Here is a 6000-nt window from a genome sequence, read left to right as displayed (position 1 = left end):
GTGGCGATGACGGTGGCAGCAGAGGTGGCGGTGGTAGCGGCGATGATGGTGGTGGCAGCGGTAGAAGTGGCGGTGGCAGTGGTGGTAGAGGCGTTGGTGCCAGTGGTGGCAGAGGTGCCGGTAGCACGGGCGGTGCTGGTAGCAGCGCGGTGCCGGCCCGCGCCCCGCGGGGAGGCCGCCGCCACCCGGCCCCGCGGGGCGGCTCCGCCCCTTCCTTAACTCTTGCGGGGGCCGGGCCCGGGCCGGCGCCGGGGGCACGGCGGGGGGCTGCGGGCCGGGCCGCGGGGCGGGGGGGCGCGGGGGGCTCCGAGCCGGGCTCCGAGCCGCGGCGGGGCGAGGAGCGGCCCCGGCCCCCTCGGCCCCGCTCCCTCCCCGGTTCCTCCCCACCCCCCCCGGGCCGCCCCCCGGCGGGCCGGGCAAGGTGAGCGCCCCCCCGGCAGCCGCGGCCGCCCCGGCCTCCCAGCCTCTGCGCCGCGGGCTGCAAGAAGTTAATTTATTTTTGGAGAAGCAGCCCTCAGAGTTTGTCTAATTCCATCCGCACCAGCTCCTTTCACTCTATTTTAAACCAGTTCTTACTGTGCTGCAAGTTTATAAAAACAATCACTGCTCCCTGATAAAAGCAGCCCCAACCCGCGGAGAAAGCAAGGAGTCACAAAAGCAGCATCTCCTCCGGGACACTCTAGCTCAGCCGAAAGTTTTGCAGGTAATTTGCCTTTCCTACTTAACATCTTTCTGTTCTTCTGGCTGCTTTCTCACATGTGTGTGTAGCTCTGTCGACACACGGCACCGACGTCCTGCGGGGCAATGGAGCACCGTCAGGCGTTCCTGCTGCTTCTCTTGGGCTACTGCTGGGGCCTCGGTGGCCCCTTGTGCCTGCCAGGTCTTGGACTATGTGCACCCTGTGTGGGTTGTGGAACAGGTTAGGACCAGGCACAAGGTGCACGTCAGAGGTCAGGAGCTAGCCGTCCATAGGGACAGGCAGGGCAAGGCAAGGAGGAGAGGATGGAGCTGTGCAAGGGCAGGGTGATGGTGAGGGGCCGTCTGAGCTCTGCCCCAGGAGCCTGGCTCTGCTGCAGCCCTTTGGAGGCTATGGAAGGCTTCGCCAGCCACGCTGCCCTGCCTGCAGAGTGCGACCCTCCCGGCTTTTGCTCCTCGTGCTCCTGCTTTGGCAGGGACACCGGGTGCTGGGGAGGGTCACTCTGGCTGTGCCGACCGCTCAGCCACTTAATGCGATTTCTCCATGACTCACCGATGCAACCCACAAAAACTGTTTAGGAAAGCTCCCGGCATCACTCACGTTCCAAAATCCAGGGCATTTATGGACCGCTTTGTTTCATTTAAATGAACATATTGCAAAATGCTACCCGGCATAAACGACTGATCTCATTTGTAGAGCTCTAAAGCGCTCAAGGGAGGTTGGGTTGGCCTCATACAGGGCTTTCTGCTTTTTCAGGGTTAATGCTTTTGAAAATGCTGCCTTGGCAGCTGCAAAATGGTTACACATCCCGCGGCTGGGCTGTATGAAGCGGGACAGGGCGGCAGCGCTGCCAGCCCTAGAGCAGCTGCCCAGGCCCTCTCCTTCCTGTGGCACTGCCAGTGGTCCCCTCCACCCGTGGTCTCCTCTGTCATCAGGGTGGCCCTTGGGGCACCTGTGGGATTTTGGGAAGAGGGTTGGGGTTTTAGCGCTGGGTGGTGCAGCTGCTGCTTTGCTGAAATCCGTCAGGGTCCTGGTCGACTTCTCCCTGTTGCCTATTGGTAGAGCGCACATCAGTTCAGCTCTGAGTAAACAACAACTAAATATGCAGAATGGCAGAAAATGATGGGATTTTTTTTTTTTTTTTTTTGAGAATGGTATAACCTGATCTCTCCTGCAAATGACAGTTGTCATATGGCCTGAGGGATGGCAAAAGTCAGTGACCCCTCATCCCCTCTCTGGTGCTGCTCTGCCCCTGTGTTTTGGTGGTCCAGCGTGCAGGGGAGGGGAGATGTGTTGTTGTGAGAAGTATCAAGCTAAAAATAGTTCCCTCTTTCTGCTCCATCTGAATGGGCAGCCACATATGACTGTACATGGATTTGTCTGATAGTCCCGTTTCAGTGTAAGAGACAAAATATCTTAGTTATGGCTTTGTTCTTCAGCTAACAATGGGTAGCTAAAAATATCCAACTTTGTTCCACTCAATAAAGTTCTCTCAAGGGGAGACACTAATGTTACATTTTTGCCAGATCCGTTCAAAACGCAGCCAAAGAAAATGCGCATTTTTGCCAACAACTTTTCATAAAACTTGTAATGAGCAGAAAACTCCATACCGCGCCGCGAGTGAGGCTGTGCTGTCTGCTGCGTGCAGCATCCCGGGGCTGCTGGCTGCCCTGCTCCCCGGGGGTGTTTGAGGAGGGCAAAGCCTGGCTGAGACACAGCCGCCACCGCCTCCTCTTCCTCCTCTGTTTCCTCCTCCTCGTCCTCTACGTGTGCTCGTGCTGCACCGCAGTCTGCGGGCGCACTGGGGCTCAGCGGCATGGGGCAATGCACTGCTGCCTGCTGGTGCTGGCGGGGGAGAGTGCCCCAGCCCTGCCAGTGGCAGCTGCTTGGTGGTCGCTGTGGTCTTGCTCCAATTGCCTTATTTCCCGTTTTATGGCAGCCGGGGCTGGAGGCCAGCCCAGCCGGCCCCGTCCTGCTGTGCAGGCTCTGTGTGTGCATTAAAAGCCTGGCACGGCTGCTGCAACGCGTCTGCAGCCTGACAGCCAAGAGGAAACCTGCAGAGACCTCACTGGGCTGGCACGGCCCCACGGAGATGGGAAGGAGATGGGCCCTCCCATGCTCACCCCCATCTCTAAATTAAATGACCGCCTCCCCATGGCTGTCACCCCGGTTCCCTAATCTGCCTGCAGCACTGTGCGGGCAGCAACTGCACGCAGAAATTGTGGGGAAAAGAGGAAGCCAGACCCATCCTTTACATCTCTGGGTCCAGTTTGTTCCGTGGGTAACAGAGCGAACCCTCTCCCACATTTCCTTGCCTTTCAGCTGTGGGCAGAGCAGATCTGGGTGACCTCAGCTGAGGACGCCCCTCTTTTCACATTGAAGCTGGTTTGGACGCGGAAGCAGCTGCACCGTTTGCTACAGGTACCTTGATTTCTGACTTGCAAGTGGTTGTGCTCAGCTGGAGCTCATTTTGGTTTGGACTGGCAAGGTGCCCACCAGGTATTTGCTGAGTGTGACCGAGTCTTATTTTTGTTTTGCCCAGCAACAGGAAAAGGAGTTGGGTTTCTTCTGTCTTCTACTGTACTGCAAGTTTGCAAATCATTCTTGAGCTCTTCTCTGAACCAGCGTTTTCCCTTTTCCAGCATTCCCCCTGTTCTGTAGGCACAGCAATCACTAAAGATCACCTTAATTCTGGACCTCTCTGTTCTGCATTTGCTCTCCAAGCCATGGTGCCACATCCAGAGCTCCCACTCAACTGTTTTTCGCTGTGCCCCTCCCTATGACTGTGTCACATGGATGCTTTTCTTTGGGCACCCTCTGTTTTGTAAATGCTGTGTTAGATCCTGCTGGCAGTTAGGCTCCTGTGGCTGGGACATTTTAGAACAGGGAAGGTTGATGGGTTATGACAGTAGCAGTCCCCTGTGCCAAGAAGGTAGAGGAGGCCCTTGATGCCCAGGTGGGGTAAAGGCAGGAATGGCTTTGGGAGAGGATCACCACAGAGATCACCTTGGTGAGGGTGGGCTGACATCGGCCAAAGGAGAGCTGGTGGGGCTGGTTGGATGCCGGTGAGCAGCTGAGGTTATTGCTCGAGGAGGGACACAGCCAGGGAAATGGGCCATGGGATGCTGTGTGGCCCTTCCACGTGCTGTGGCCAAAGCAAAGCCTCCCTCTGCCTGGCGGTTACCCTGCTCCTTCACCACCGTGGGCATGGAGGACCTGTCCTCCTGCCCTGAAGGCTGAGCTCCAAAGGTGGGCTGCCTACTCTGGATGGACAAGCGCGTCCTTTGGGAAGAAGCCGCTGCCTGAAGTGATTCATGCACTGTTTGCGGCTGCAGTATTCCTGGAATGTACCTGCTTTATTTCTTGGCCTTCTTGCTTGTTGTTGGAGAGGAGCTGAGTTAACGTTCTGGGTATGGATGGTGAAGGGATCCAGCCCCTGCACTTGGTGAATACAGCAGCTGTGGGTCAGGCCATGGTGGAGGTGCTCAGAGAGTTGTGAGCTGGTTGGGAGGCCCTGCAAGATGACCGGGCATGGACATTGCCTGCCAGGCCATGGCAGAGGGCCCTGTGTCAGCGCAGGTGGCCCAGCGGCCTCAGCTGAACGCTCAGGCTGGCAGCGAGGACTCCATGCCTGGTCTGGAAACATCACATGTGAGGCCAGCTCAAGGCTCCCTGCTTGTGTAGGCCAGTCAGCGCAGCTGTGCTGCAGGAGTGCTCAGGGGCACAGCAGAGAGCCTTGCTTCAGTGGGAGTGGAGGTAGGAGGCACCGGTGCCACACTCTTCTGCTTGCCTGTTCCCTGCTCCTCCACACTGCTGGCTGGTGTCCTCCATCCCCAGCTGCGCATCCCATAAGAGCAGTCAGTCCCTGCACTTGTCTGGCTCCTAGAGGGTGGATACTTCACATGCAGCGTGCATTTTGAAATGTCAATGGTCATTTTGAAAGTCTCCCAAAGTCCATTTCTTCTGCCAGCTTCCTTCCCATGGTCTCCTCAAGGATTTGTGCCCATCCTTGGGACTGGGAGCCCTCAGGTGCCTTGGACACAGAGAGTGTCTCCAGTCCTGTGTCCCTGTGTGGAGTGAGGAGCAAGGAAATGAGCACCTTGGGTCATGGTGTCCAGCTCCTTCATGGACATGTTGCTGTTCTGGAGACTTGCAATAGCACTGTTGTGAATTACAGGAGGGACATTTCTGGAAGAAGACAGGAAGCAAATAATTTTTTTGTCTGAGGTGCTCCATGGTGATTTCCTTGCTGAGTCTACAGAGCCCGAGCAGTAGAAGTACCTCCATTTTGAGACTGACCAAACAGCACAAGCCTCAAAGGTGATGTAGGCTCTGATATTCAGGAGTGTGATCCTAAATGCTCCTCCCAGGTCGTGGTGGCTCCGGGTGCTTGCTGCCAGCCTGGCAGTCTGAAGGTGGAGCTGTTGCTGCCTCTGGTGGCCCGTCTCTCATGCACTTGACTGCAGGTGGCCATGGGCCTCAACCTGTCCCAGCCACTTCCAGAGGGGTGGCTTCATCTGCCACTGGCCTTTATGCAGTGATATTGAGCAGCCAGGAGCTGAGGTTTAGTGGGAGAGACAAGGAGAGGAAACTTCCATACTTGTCCTTCCTTCTAAGCCAACACAGAGCTGGTTTTCAGCACCAGAGACAACAGTGCAAGCAACACAGGGGAGGTGAGCAGAGAGGCTGTGGCCAAGCCCAAGCACTGACACGTGAATGGGGGAACAGCCTGGCAGTGCAGCCCCTGCCTGCACTGCACCTGCCTGTTACCAGCTGCCAGGCTTCTGGCTCGCAGGGGAAGCTGTGGACACAGGCCTCATGCACAGGAGAAGTACATCAGAGGACAGTGCTTTGGGACCTTCTATCTCTTGATACCTGCATGGCCCTAAAGTGAGATCTCATGACCTGGGGTTTATGCATGTGACCTAACCATGAACTGCTGTGGTTATCTCCTGTCCCACCAGCTGATGCTGCTCATTAGGTGCTAATGATTTAGGTAGAGCTACAAGGTAATTTCTGAGAGCCTGTGCAGGGGTCATGCTGTACGGGGCTTCTAGGCTCTGCTGTATGTGTAGTGCACATGGCTTCCTGGTCAGCACACTCCTCAGCTTGGGTTCACGGGACACCTGAGAATCCTGCTGTCAGGACTGTCCCCGCTACACATTGCTGCTTGGTGTGTGGTCCTGATGCCAAAACACACAGTGCAGTGACCTTCATGATCTTCTGGCCACTGCACCTGGGACCTGCCTGTGTCCATCATGTCATGTGTCCTAGGCACACCACAGCCACCAGCTTGGTGCTGC

General features: G+C 56.7%; 1 protein-coding gene across 6 annotated transcripts in view; it reads left to right on the top strand.

Moving 5' to 3' along the window:
* The first annotated feature begins 251 nt into the window (after nucleotides 1-251).
* The window catches only part of MYOCD (myocardin), a 252907-nt gene continuing 247158 nt past the window's right edge, over nucleotides 252-6000 (top strand). For 2 of the 6 annotated variants that reach the window (XM_068655295.1, XM_068655305.1), the window contains exon 1: nucleotides 252-703. The gene's annotated coding sequence lies outside the window, so the exon portion shown is untranslated. Of the gene's footprint in view, nucleotides 704-3019; nucleotides 3119-6000 lie in introns of those variants that run through there. The other 4 variants (XM_068655298.1, XM_068655292.1, XM_068655290.1 and 1 more) reach the window with 3 other exon arrangements.

This window comes from Anas acuta, chromosome 18 (genome assembly GCF_963932015.1).
Source record: "Anas acuta chromosome 18, bAnaAcu1.1, whole genome shotgun sequence".
In the NCBI taxonomy this organism is placed as follows: Eukaryota; Metazoa; Chordata; class Aves; order Anseriformes; family Anatidae; genus Anas; species Anas acuta.
This window is presented reverse-complemented; position numbering and strand designations above follow the sequence as displayed.